Source organism: Physeter macrocephalus, chromosome 5 (genome assembly GCF_002837175.3).
Source record: "Physeter macrocephalus isolate SW-GA chromosome 5, ASM283717v5, whole genome shotgun sequence".
Taxonomy (NCBI): Eukaryota; Metazoa; Chordata; class Mammalia; order Artiodactyla; family Physeteridae; genus Physeter; species Physeter macrocephalus.
Genome location: NC_041218.1, coordinates 107,812,930 through 107,826,476, shown reverse-complemented (window position 1 = coordinate 107,826,476; position 13,547 = coordinate 107,812,930). Strand labels below are relative to the sequence as shown.

The following is a 13,547-nucleotide window of genomic DNA, read 5'->3' as shown; positions in this document are numbered from 1 at the left end:
GAAAGGTGAGCCTCCCAGCTGACTTTGACCTGGAAGGTGACACTGCCTTCCAGAAAGGTGAGCCTCCCGGCTGACTCTGACCTGGAAGGTGACACTGCCTTCCAGAAAGGTGAGCCTCCCGGGTGACTCTGACCTGGAAGGTGACACTGCCTTCCAGAAAGGTGAGCCTCCCGGCTGACTCTGACCTGGAAGGTGACACTGCCTTCCAGAAGGTAAGCCTCCTAGCTGGCTCTGACCTTCCTGGGTTCATCCTTTTTCAGTGAACAGAGCCTCCTCTTCCAGGGAGCCTCTCTGGCTGCCTTCCTTCCTCTTCCATGTGAGTGTCCACCTGTGGGCTGGTCTTATTCTCTGGAAGACCCTGTCCAAGGGAAACATGACCAAAGTCTACAACTCCCTGATTCTCTCAATGCCACCCGTCACCTCTCTTCAATCCTCTCACAGCAGTGCCTTTCATACTTCTTTTTATTTGCTTGTCTTGAATCACTTGTTTTGTTTGAACAACTTTTTATTTATTTCAATCCATTTTATTTACCTTATGTTAATTGAAACTATTGAACTGAATGGAGCCGTGGATAAGGATAGTACCTATAAACCAATCTGGGAGACCGATGTTATTTCCGAGAAGAACAAACTACTGACCTCAAGATGATGTTCTTTGGCAGATATCAGAGTATTTAAGACCATCTTCAGGAATCTCTGGAGCCTTGAAATCTGCACTTCCTTGACTTCTACATTTTGACAGCCAGGCCAGTCCTTGAGACTCTTAATTCTTTCAGGGTCATTTTGAGGCTGCACAAATGAAGTGATAGAGCAGTTTATGTTGAGAGTTTTTTATTGGGTGGCATAAATATTATCCTAATCTTTTTAGAAGTCCTTAGTATTTCATCGTTGTAATTATCACTATTATTATTACTATCCCAACTTTTATGCATTTTTCCAAAAAAGTCTGAACATTGGTTTAAAGTTCTGCTGTATCGGATTATTTAGGATGCATACGCATTAGCCCACCTCCAGAGTCCTGTAGAGTTTTTCCCACTTCTCTTATATTTGAATTAAAATACAATCTTGACCAATTTGGTTACATGATGATATTGAAAAAAAACCAAATCTTTGTTAACACTTCTAGGGTCACAAGAGTTGAATAAAACAGTTTACAACATTTTAAAATCACGCATAGATGGAAACAAGGAAGTTTCTTCGTCTCAGCTCCCAGAGGAGCCAGCCCAGCCCGGAAGCAGACAGAACTGAGTGCAGAGCAGCTAAGGTGGGGCTGGGGGGTGTGCTTTTTTCCGCTAAGGAGAGAGAATGAAAGGATCTGGGGCTTCACGGACTTATGAAGAAGTGGTGAGCTGCTCAGCCAAGGAGGAAGAGGAGTGGTGACCGTGCCTGATGTACAGGGGCCGGGACGTCCCTGGGGCCGAGGGGCTCTGTTTGGTGATGGGCAGACACCATCCTCTGGGTTTGCTACGAGGATGCCCAGTGGTTGCGAATAAGCAGGACCCTGACTCTTCTTTGTAAACTGAGCTGGGTGTGCAGTGTCCTGAGAGGGCTCTTGCTGTCCTGGGGGATATTGAAGGCTCCCCCTTGCTCCTCTGCCTCCTGAAGCCCCCTCTCTCGGGGTTTCATCCCTACTCAGATCCCCCTCCGTCGTTGTTTGCCTCACCTGTGTCCGCTCGCCTCAGCGTGGAGGTGAGCCTGGCCCCGCGGACCCCACATTTCTGCCCCGGGCTGCTCCCCGAGCGCCAGCCCCGAGCTCAGGGCTCTGGCCGCCGCTTCCGTGACTCACAGGTGCAGAAAACCCAGCTTCACCCAGGAGAGCCCAGTCTGTCCACTCGCAGCACCCCCGTGTCCCGGAGGGGCTGTTTCAGGAGCTGGGCTGAGCGGGGGAGGGTTGGCGGGAGGGGCCGGAGGGAGCAGGGCTCCAGGCCCAGAGCCCCGTGCCACGGGGTGGCGGGTCCCTCGGCGAATGGGGTGCCTTCAGAGACAGCCCCTCTCCTTCAGGTGGCCGGGGACCTCGTGAGGCGCCTCCCCCTGGAAGCCCACGTGGACAAACCTGTGCCCGCCTGCAGCGGGGGGACCAAGAGGAAGCTGTCCACAGCCCTGGCCCTGCTGGGGAAGCCCGACCTTCTCGTACTGGCGAGTAGCGGACGAATCAGGGACGTGCCCGTGTCTGCAAATAAGACGCTTTGACCTATCAGAGTTCCTCCGGGGAGGACATTCAAAATTGGCAAAATCGGGCTTCTGAACTCGTAAACGTTTGGCCCTAAATCAACATTTTCTGAACAGAATCTAAAATACCATTGGAATTTTACAGAAGCTAAACACTCTTTGACTCCCTTTTATTTATCCAGTTGAAGATTTGATACAATTGTAACATTAAAGACAATATTTTAAAAGAATACCAGAATTCACTTGTAATCTGAAAACCGACGCACGCTCGTCCTCTGGTCTGTTGCTTTAAGTCTTGTCCTCCCTGCAGATATGATGGTCGCAGCTGTAGCGACTCTGTCCGTGGGGAATCGTGAGGGTGGGGGTCAGGGTGCAGGATGGGCCTGGGTGGGGAGGGGAGGGCGTCCGGCGGGAGAGCAGAGCACGGGTAGTGGCCTTGGGACAAGGCCTTCTATGATCCACGTGGGAACAGAAATTAATCCAGTTTGGCTGGATGGAAACATGAACTGGAGGTGGTCAAGTGTCAAGAAATAGAGCCAATGGTTTTGCATTTCAAAACAGCTAAAAGTAGTATCATTCAAATAATAAATAGAAGTCATCTTTGTGAGCCATAGACTGGATTCTAATCATTAGAGGGCTTCCCAGGGCTTTGCGCTTGTAGAAGGTCTGAGGAACGTGGAAAAATATGGGAAACAAGATACATTCTTTCTTTTCCTGTTCTTGTTCTTTACATGGAAACAGCATTTCAGGGCGGGGAGTTAAAGGGGATTCAGAAGACCTGTGCTGGAAAAATGACCCCATCGTTCGTGGACTGTCTTCTGCAATCTGAGCTGAAGTTTCCTCTTACTTGCACTAAGCTTGCTTTTTTGCAAGGTCTGAAATCAAGGACTACCGTGTAATTGCATCTTCTGAAATCGGGTAACGAAAACCTAACACTTGGACGATTTTGCAGTTTGCAAACGCGTTTTCCTTACAAAAGAAGGCCGGCTTGCGCTGAAGAATTCCCACAGGGCCGTTCCTTACCTTCAGCAGAACTGCCCGCCCAGCCTCACCCCCATGTCTCCTGGGTCGGGATGGGGCCTCCGTCCTGGAGCGGGTCCCCAGCTCACCGCAGCCAGTCAGCTTCTCCCGTCCTGCAGCCCTGCTCTCGGCACCCTGGTTCACCCAGGCTTGGGCGTGGCGACCGGGGTGGGAACTCACACGTTGTGTGCACGTTTCCTCCTCGTGTGAAACGGTCCTGATGACAGTGTCTGTCCATCAGAGTCCTTGAAGGCAGCCCGTGAAAGCCTCCCCATTGAGCTTTAGTGACGGTGGTGACAGTGAGTGTTCAGAGCATCTGGTGGCGGACATGCATTGAAGGGCCCTTAGCGTCCCCTTGTCCTGAGACCGGACAAGCATCGCCCCCCCGACACCTGTGTGGGAACGATGCGTCCGACTCTCTCAGGGAACAATGCCTGGTCACACCTTCCGTCCACCTGGTTTATAACTAACTATACACTGTATCGCGCGATTTGCAGAAAAGACCCCATGTTTGCTGGTGTCTGCTTTCCTGCCCAGTGCCATTTTGTGTCCACTTTCCTTCTGTTTCTTTCTTTGGGGCAGTTGATGACCCTCAGCTCTTAAGAATAATGTGTTCGGTACTTCCTGACTACAAAGCACAGAAACGCATCATGCAGCCTAGAAACATCTCTCTCAAAAGTGGTTCGAATAAGAAGTGCTTCAGTGTTTATTGAAGGAGAAAGCTTCGGGTTTCAAGAAGTGTCAGTTTACTTGATGACGTGATATCAACAAAGCCTTTTTCTGCTCTCCTACGTCTTTCTCGGGTAGATCCTTCTGGAATTTTGTAGAGGTTGGGGTGCATCCAGGCCGGCCTACCTCCCCAGATCCCTAGGGGGGCCCGGCTGACCTGAGGGGCCCCGGCCTCTGCTGGGTGTGGAGCGTGGCCTGGAGCTGAGGCCGGGGTTCCCTCCGGGCTGGGCCTGCCGCCCTCGCACTGCGGATGTTTGTTCTCCCCGCGCCCCCTCACCCTGCGAGTTTTCTCTCCTTCAGGACGAACCCAGCTCAGAGGTGGATCCCTGCTCGAAGCGGCACCTGTGGGAGGCGGTGACGGAGGAGGCTCAGGAGGGCTGTGCCGTGGTCCTGAGCTCCCACAGGTGAGCACGGCCCCTCAAAGCCGGGGGGCACCCAGGCCGGACGCAATGCTCCCCACACGACCCGCTGTCCCCATACCACCCTGCGACGGAGATGTCACTGCTCACCCCCTGACATAGGTCAGGACACTGACCAGAGAGAGACCGAGGGACACCACCGAGGCCGCTCCACCAGCGGGTGGCTGAGCTGGGCTCTGAAGCCAGCCGTCCCTCATCTACCACACCCTGGGTGTCCATCGCTGCTGGACGGCTGGGCGCCTTCCTCGGGTCCTGCTGCAGCCACATTTCTGCCCCTTTATCCCAGCACTAGACTAACCTGAATTGAAAACCCAACACATTTCTGAATTGGGTCTCATATTTCCATCCCCACAGAATTAGTCTTGCAGTGAGATTTCAAAATCATTGGTTTGTTTTTAGCCGTACACTGCACTGTTCCAGGCCACAGAGCAATGCAATTCTTAGGTTTCTTCAGCCCCCTGATGGAGAGCGAGTGCTGTGATTTGGCCCATAAACATTCTTTTTATTTTACTTTATTTTTAATTAATTTTTATTGGAGTGTAGTTGATTTACAATGTTGTGTTAGCTTCTGCTGTACGGCAAAGTGAATCAGTTATACATATAGATACATCCACTGTTTTTTAGAATGTTTTCCCGTATAGGCCATTGCAGAGTACCGAGTAGAGTTCCCTGTGCTGTACAGTAGCTCGTTATTAGTTACCTATTTTGTATACAGTGTGTGTGTATGTACTACAGCGGAGATCAGGCTTTAGGGTTTACACGTGCTTTCTTCCTACTTGTAAGTCAAATGCGCGAGGAGCTAAGTGTCAAGAACTGAGGATGCGGGATTCTTCCTCACTTGCAAGCTTGCAGATTTGGCGCTCGGGGTTCTTGGATGCTTGCAGGAGACAGGCGACTCGTGGGTCAGAGACAAAAGGCCGATTATTCACAGCGAGAGCAGCATCTGGTGTCAGCAAAGTCAGCTGGTTCCCTAAGCCCGAGTCACCCCGGGGTGCTGCAGGCACGGACGGGGGCCTGTTGGACAGGCGATAAACACCAACCTGAGGACGCTGCTCTCTATAGCAGCTGACAAGCCGGCCGGCTCTGCGTCTGGCCCTCAAGTTCTGCAAGTTTGCTCTTGCAGCCACAGCTGTGGTCAACGGCCAGGTGGAGACCAGCCGGGACCTTGCAGGCTGAGGGTTCCTAGCAAGACCTGTGGGGGAGGAGGGACCCCCAGATGTTCCTGAACCGATAAGTCTGAGCTGGCGCGAGCGGCCTGCTCCTTGTCGCTAGACGTGAAATGCAAAGCCGGCCCATCATTCGAAATGGGAGTTTCCTGAGGGGGTCTCGGAGGCCTTGCTGATGGCTCCAGCAGCGCCAGTTTACGTGAAGATAACACTGGTGCTGTCAATCCACGATCCCATCGCAGGAAATCTCAGAGCCAGGTCCCGTGGTGAGTGCCGGTGGCCGCCCTTCAGGTCCAGGCAAAGTCGACCCACTGTGAAGGAACCATGCCGTTCACACCACTGTTGCCTTTTTTTTTTTTTTTAAACTTACACTCATTCACTGATAGTTTGCCTGTTGCCAGACATTCCTGAAGTTCTTACTGTCGGACTAACCACTAACCATTTTTTTAAAAAGTCTCTTTGAGGTATACTTGACATACCATGTAATTTCCCCACTTTAAGTGCACCTTTCTGTGGGGTTTTAGTCAGGCTGCGGACCTGTGGCTGGGTCGCCACCACCCAGTTCAGGACATTCCCGTCACCTCCGAGTCTCGTGCCTGTTCTCGGTTAACCCCCATCCGCCCCCGACTCTTTGTCTCCGTAAATGTGCCTTTCCTGCGTATTGCATCTGCATGGAATCATGTGACCTGTAGCTGTCTGAATGTGACTGTCACTTGTCATGTGTCTGCGGGTCACCACGTGGCACCCAGCAGTGGGCCTGTGTCCACGGGGCAGCGGAACAGCATTTGTCGTCCACTCACCCGTCGTGGCCCTTTGGATCGTTCCCGAATCGGCTGTTCAGTGCAACGTGCTGTGAACAGTCTCATACATGTCTTTGGACACACGTTTCTATTTCTCTCTGGGGTCTCCTGCTGGGTTGTATGGTAGGTTCTGTTTAGCACTTGAAGAGGCTGCAGAGCTGTTCTCCAAAGTGTCTTTATCATTTATTATTCCTGGAAACGCTGATGAAGTTTTTAGTGTTTCCCCACCCCTGTCAGCACTATCTTCCTGATTGTTGCCATCCCGGTGATGTGTGGTTTTAATTGACATTTTCCTAACGAACATGTCACCTTCTGACTTTTCACCTGCGTTGCTTCTTATGAGAAGCCAACCACTAACGGTTCCGACACCATCAGTCACATATGGCTGACTCGCTCAAGATTTCTCGGTGGCTCTCAACATCTCGACTTTGATGTGTCTGGATGTAGATCTCTGTTGTCCTACCTGGGGTTCGTTTGTGTTTCTTTGGGAGGAATCTATGACAAGTCTTTCCCCTGCAGTGAGTAGGTCCTGGGGCCTCTTCCTAGTTGGTTTTTTCGATTTTGTTTTCATTTTTTAAAGCCTGGGTTTTTCAGAGTCACGCTGTTTGTATACAGGCCAGTTGCCGGGCAGAGCCTGTGCTTGACCACCTCAGGCCAACAAGGGTTCTCTTCTGTCTCTGCCACGATCTGCGTGAGGGCGGGGCAGGGCATTCCAAATTCAGGCTGTTTTCTAGTTGGTTCACTTTTCTCTTTCCTGCTTCCTCTGGTCTCTGCAGGGTGTACATGGGTGGCGGGCGGAGGGCCTCTGGGCTCACGCGGAGCCTGTGGCTGGCTTGGGCCTCTTCCTCCTCTCGTGCTGTACACGCCGCCTCACGGGCTCCGTGCGGGACACGGCCACAGACCAGACCCTGAGCTGTCGGCCCTTCCTTTTGCTGGACTCTGCAAGAGCCGGAATGCTGACCGTGCTGTTGGGTGTGGGCACGGCCCGGTGGTCCACGGTGTGTGCCCCCTTCAGCAGGGGCAGAGGGGCTGCTGAGCTTCGCAGCCCGGCCCGCCTGCTAGGGCTGCGTGTTGTAAGCCAGAACGCTGCAGACCACCCCCTTCTTACCTGGTTCAGCAGTTTGTCGCCTGTAACTGTCTCTTATGTTATCATATGCCTTGGGTCAGTTTCCAGAATTCTGAAACGTATTGTTTTTGTTCATTTTGTCCAGTTTCATAGTTGTCTTCTGTCCATGTCTACCCTTGACTGTAGCCAGAAGTCCTGACCTTGTTTTTTTTTGGTCTTTGTTCCGTTTCTCTTCTGAAAATAAAATTTTACATCGAAATGAATTAAATTAGGCAAATTCTCTACTTTATCATAATGTATACACGGTTCTTGCTTCAGTGCCCCTCTTGCTGTGCCATTTCAGGAAGCTCTGTATTTCTTTTTTTTTTTTTTTGCGGTACGCGGGCCTCTCACCGCTGCGGCCCCTCCCGTCGCAGAGCACAGGCTCCGGACGCGCAGGCCCAGCGGCCACGGCTCACGGGCGCAGCCGCTCCGCGGCACGTGGGGTCCTCCTCCGCGGCACGTGGGATCCTCCCGGACCGGGGCGCGAACCCGCGTCCCCTGCATCGGCAGGCGGACCCTCAACCACTGCGCCAGCAGGGAGGCCCCGAAGCTCTGTATTTCTGTAGTCATTCTGCCAGTGCTGAAGCCCCTGTGCTGATGTGTCAGTTCTGAGGTTGGGTACACAGGTGTCACGTTACAAATTCCTGGTAATTTTCATATAACATATAATTGTTGCAGACAGTTCTCATATCACTGTAATTTCTTTTTTATGTCTTCCTGTGCATTTGGTTTCACATTAATGATGCATCTTTATTTCCAAAAATCTGTCTGTATTTGTGCAACACAAAGATCTAAATGACTCAGTGATAATGAAGAGCGGGGCAGCCTTGGATCGATTCCCTGATCCTAAAGCAGTGCCGTCAGCTGAGAAGTCTCTGAACTGCAGTTTCCTTTTAATTTTGAGTCTCTCTTCCTCCCCCATTTCTTATCCTGGGGGGCCACGGGGGGAGCAGGGGGCAGGGCACCAAGGGTAGGAGTGCTGGGTCCCCATTTACTCTATATGAGGAATTAAAATCAGCCCGACCAAGAGGGACCAGGACTGCCTCCTCCCCATCCGTCAAACGCTCATCTGAGAAACTCCAATATAAACCCTTAAGCCTCTGCATCACCTGCCCTACTTCTGTCCTGGTCAGCCGAACCGCCAAAAGGAAACATGGTGTTTATTTTTGAGTCAGTGGTCAGAGATTCCTTTCGTTGTTGTAGCACCTTGACTTCGTTTATTCCTCTTGATGCTGAAGACCATCAGAATCTCAAATCTCTGCCTCTAGGCTGAGACTCAGTGGAATCCCACGTGTTTGGAGCATAGCTGTTTGATAGCTGATGCTCATTCAATTGGAAATTCCGAGTCATTGCTCTGCGGCCTTAATTAATATCGGTTGTGATTTGGGATCCGTGTTTAGCGAGGTTATGTAGAAGTGACTACATTTTCTCCCACTTTAATTAAAGACCTACCATGCATTAATAAAAATGGTAAGTTTATTTTAAATGGAAATTAATTGAAGAAACATAGAGAAAGACACGTGTGAACAGAAAAATATACAAAGCACGTTAGGGATGTTTATGGCCCTAAGATTTCATAACAAAGACCCTAAATGACAGTGGCTGAAAACAGACATGCTTTTCTCGCCTGCAGTCACAGTTCGTGCTGCTGAGCTGTGCGAAAGCCCAAGGTCGTCCAGGGACGCAGGTTCTTTCCACCGTGGTGCTTTCTCATCAGCTTCATGGTTGAGGTGACTCCTTAGCTGTTTCCCCATCCCAGCTCATGGAAAGTGGAAAGATCCGAAACCCAGGGCAAGCGACACGCCTCACTTCAGTATGGCCCAGAAATTGTCCTTCGCATTGACCTGATGGGCTGCATCTCCACCTCTGGCTGCGCGGAAGTCTGACCAGTATGATCTTGATCTGAACATACACTAACCCAATGAGCAGACTGTTGTATGTCCATTCCCCGATAGGAAAACTACCATACTTCCTGCAGAATTTGTATAGTACAGCATGGTAAAAGAAGGAAAGAAATTCCACCATTAGTTTCACTTTTTCAGATATTTATAGTCATATGTTTTTTGGTTTTTTCCCAGTATTTTTTTTGCATATTTTTATTTTTAAATTTTTTATTTTTTTTATACCTTTATTGGAGTATAATTGCTTTACAATGTTGTGTTAGTTTCTGCTATAAAACAAAGTGAATCAGCTATATGTATACATATCTCCCCACATCCCCTCCCTCTTAAGCCTCCCTCCCAGCCTCCCCATCCCACCCCCTAGGTCATCACAAAACATCAAGCTGATCTCTCTGTGCTATGTGGCTGCTTCCCACTAGCTATCCATTTTACATTTGGTAGTGTACATATGTCCATGTCACTCTCTCACTTCATCCCAGCTGACCCTTATCCCCCGCCCCTCGTGTCCTCAAGTCCATTCTCTACGTCGGTGTCTTTATTTCTGCCCTGCCACTAGGTTTATCAGTACCATTTTTTTTTTTTTTAGATTCCATATATATGTGTTAGCATATGGTATTTGTTTTCTCTTTCTGACTTCACTCTGTATGACAGACTCTAGGTCCATCCACCTCATTACAAATAACTCAATTTTGTTCATGTTTATGGCTGAGTAATATTCCATTGTATATACGTGCCACATCTTTATCCATTCATCTGTCAATGGACATTTATATTATTTCCATGTCCTGGCTATTGTAAATAGTGCTGCAATGAACATTGTGGTACGTGTATCTTTTTGAATTACGGTTTTCTCAGGGTATATGCCCAGGAGGGGGATTGCTGGGTCATATGGTAGTTCTATATTTAGTTTCTTAAGGAACCTCCATACTGTTCTTCATAGTGGCGGTATCAATTTTCGTCCCCACCAGTAGTGCAGAGGGTTCCCTTTTCTCCACACCCTCTCTGGCATTTATTGTTTGTAGATTAAACAAAGTGAATCAGCTATATGTATACATATCTCCCCACATCCCCTCCCTCTTAAGCCTCCCTCCCAGCCTCCCCATCCCACCCCCTAGGTCATCACAAAACATCAAGCTGATCTCTCTGTGCTATGTGGCTGCTTCCCACTAGCTATCCATTTTACATTTGGTAGTGTACATATGTCCATGTCACTCTCTCACTTCATCCCAGCTGACCCTTATCCCCCGCCCCTCGTGTCCTCAAGTCCATTCTCTACGTCGGTGTCTTTATTTCTGCCCTGCCACTAGGTTTATCAGTACCATTTTTTTTTTTTTTAGATTCCATATATATGTGTTAGCATATGGTATTTGTTTTCTCTTTCTGACTTCACTCTGTATGACAGACTCTAGGTCCATCCACCTCATTACAAATAACTCAATTTTGTTCATGTTTATGGCTGAGTAATATTCCATTGTATATACGTGCCACATCTTTATCCATTCATCTGTCAATGGACATTTATATTATTTCCATGTCCTGGCTATTGTAAATAGTGCTGCAATGAACATTGTGGTACGTGTATCTTTTTGAATTACGGTTTTCTCAGGGTATATGCCCAGGAGGGGGATTGCTGGGTCATATGGTAGTTCTATATTTAGTTTCTTAAGGAACCTCCATACTGTTCTTCATAGTGGCGGTATCAATTTTCGTCCCCACCAGTAGTGCAGAGGGTTCCCTTTTCTCCACACCCTCTCTGGCATTTATTGTTTGTAGATTTTTTAATGATGACAATTCTGACCGGTGTGAAGTGATACCTCATTGTGGTTTGGATTTGCATTTCTCTAATGATTAGTGATGTTGAGCATCTTTTCATATGTTTGTTGGCAATCTGTATATCTTCTTTGGAGAAATGTCTGTTTAGGTCTTCTGCCCATTTTTGGATTGGGTTGTTTGGTTTTTTGATATTGAGCTGCATGAGCCACTCGTGTGTGTTGGAGATTAATCCTTTGTCAGTTGCTTCATTTAAAAATATTTTCTCCCATTCTGATATAGTATCTGACCTTACATTTAGGTCTTTAATCCATTTTGAGTTTATTTTTGTGTATGGTATTAAGAAGTGTTCTAATTTCATCCCTTTACAGGTAGCTGTCCATTTTTCCCAGTACAACTTATTGAAGAGTCTATCTTTTCACCATTGTATATTCTTGCCTCCTTTATCAAAGATAAGGTGACAGTATGTGCGTGGGTTTATCTCTGGGCTTTCTATCCTGTTCCATTGATCTATATTTCTTTTTTTGTGCCAGTACCATACTGTCTTGATTACTGTAGAGATTGCTTTGGCTATTCGGGGTCTTTTGTAGTACCAAACAAATTGTAAATTTTTTTGTTCTAGTTCTGTGAAAAATGCCATTGGTAATTTGAGAGGGATTACATTGAATCTGTAGATTGCTTTGGGTAGTATAGTCAATTTCAGAATGTTGATTTTTCCAATCCAAGAACATGGTATATCTCTCCATCCGTTTGTATCATCTTTAATTTCTTTCATCATTGTCATAGTTTTCTGCACACAGGTCTTTTGCCTCTTAGGTAGGTTTATTCCTAGGTGTTTTATTCTTTCTGTTGCAGTAGGAAATGGGAGTGTTTATTTAATTTCTCTTTCTGATTTTTCGTTGTTAGTGTATAGGACTGCAAGAGATTCCTATACACTGTGTATTAATTTCGTATTCTGCTACTTTACCAAATTCATTGATTACCTCTAGTAGTTTTCTGGTGACATCTTTAGGACTTTCTATGTATAGTGTCATGTCATCTGCAAACAGTGACAGCTTTACTTCTTCTTTTCCAGTTTGGATTCCTTTTATTTCTTTTTCTTCTCTGATTGCTGTGGCTAAAACCTCCAAAACTATGTTGAATAAGAGTGGTGAGAGTGGGCAACCTTGTCTTGTTCCTGATCTTAGTGGAAATGGTTTCAGTTTTTCACCATTGAGGACGATGTTGGCTGTGGGTTTGTCATATATGGCCTTTATTATGTTGAGGAAAGTTCCCTCTATGCCTACTTTCTGCAGGGTTTTTATCATAAATGGGTGTTGAATTTTGTCGAAAGCTTTCTCTGCATCTATTGAGATGATCATATGGTTTTTCTCCTTCAATTTGTTAATATGGTGTATCACGTTGATTGATTTGCATATATTGAAGAATCCTTGCACTCCTGGAATAAACCCCACTTGATCATGGTGTATGATCCCTTTAATGTACCTTTGGATTCTGCTTACTCGTATTTTATTGAAGATTTTTGCATCTATGTTCATCAGTGATATTGGCCTGTAGTTTTCTTTCTTTGTGACATCTTTGTCTGGTTTTGGTATCAGGGTGATGGTGGCTTCGTAGAATGAGTTTAGGAGTGTTCGTCCCTCTGCTATATTTTGGAAGAGTTTGAGAAGGATAGGTGTTAGCTCTTCCCTAAATGTTTGATAGAATTAGCCTGTGAAGCCATCTGGTCCTGGGCTTTTGTTTGTTGGAAGATTTTTAATCACAGTTTCAATTTCAGTGCTTGTGATTGGTCTGTTTATATTTTCTATTTCTTCCTGGTTCAGTTATGGAAGGTTGTACTTTTCTAAGAGTTTGTCCATTTCTCCCAGGTTGTCCATTTTATTGGCATAGAGTTGCTTGTAGTAACCTCTTATGATCTTTTGTATTTCTGCAGTGTCCGTTGTTACTTCTCCTTTTTCATTCTTAATTCTGTTGATTTGAGTCTTCTCCCTTTTTATCTTGATGAGTCTGGCTAATGGTTTATCAATTTTGTTTATCTTCTCAAAGAACCAGCTTTCAGTTTTATTAATCTTTGTATCATTGCCTTCATTTTTTTTTTCATTTCTTACTGATCTGATCTTTATGATTATTTTCCTTCTGCTAACTTTGGGGTTCTTTTGTTCTTCTCTCCCTAATTGCTTTAGGTGTAAGGTTAGGTTGTTTATTTGAGATGTTTCTTGTTTCTTGAGGTAGGATTGTATTGCTATAAACTTCCCTCTTAGAACTGCTTTTGCTGCATCTCATAGGTTTTGGATCTTCGTGTTTTCATTGTCATTTGTCTCTAGGTATTTTTTGATTTCCTCTTTGATTTCTTCAGTGATCTCTTAGTTATTAAGTAATGTATTGTTTAGCCTCCATGTGTTTGTATTCTTTACAGATTTTTTCCTGTAATTTATATCTAGTCTCATAGCATTGTGATCGGAAAA

The 13,547-nt window shown here is 46.9% G+C and overlaps 1 protein-coding gene across 1 annotated transcript in view; it reads left to right on the top strand.

Annotated features, from left to right (window-relative positions):
- The window catches only part of ABCA13 (ATP binding cassette subfamily A member 13), a 79,095-nt gene that overhangs the window by 58,311 nt on the left and 7,237 nt on the right, over window positions 1-13,547 (top strand). The window contains exon 10 of the mRNA XM_055085144.1: window positions 4,219-4,322. The gene's annotated coding sequence lies outside the window, so the exon portion shown is untranslated. The remainder of the gene's footprint in view (window positions 1-4,218; window positions 4,323-13,547) is intronic.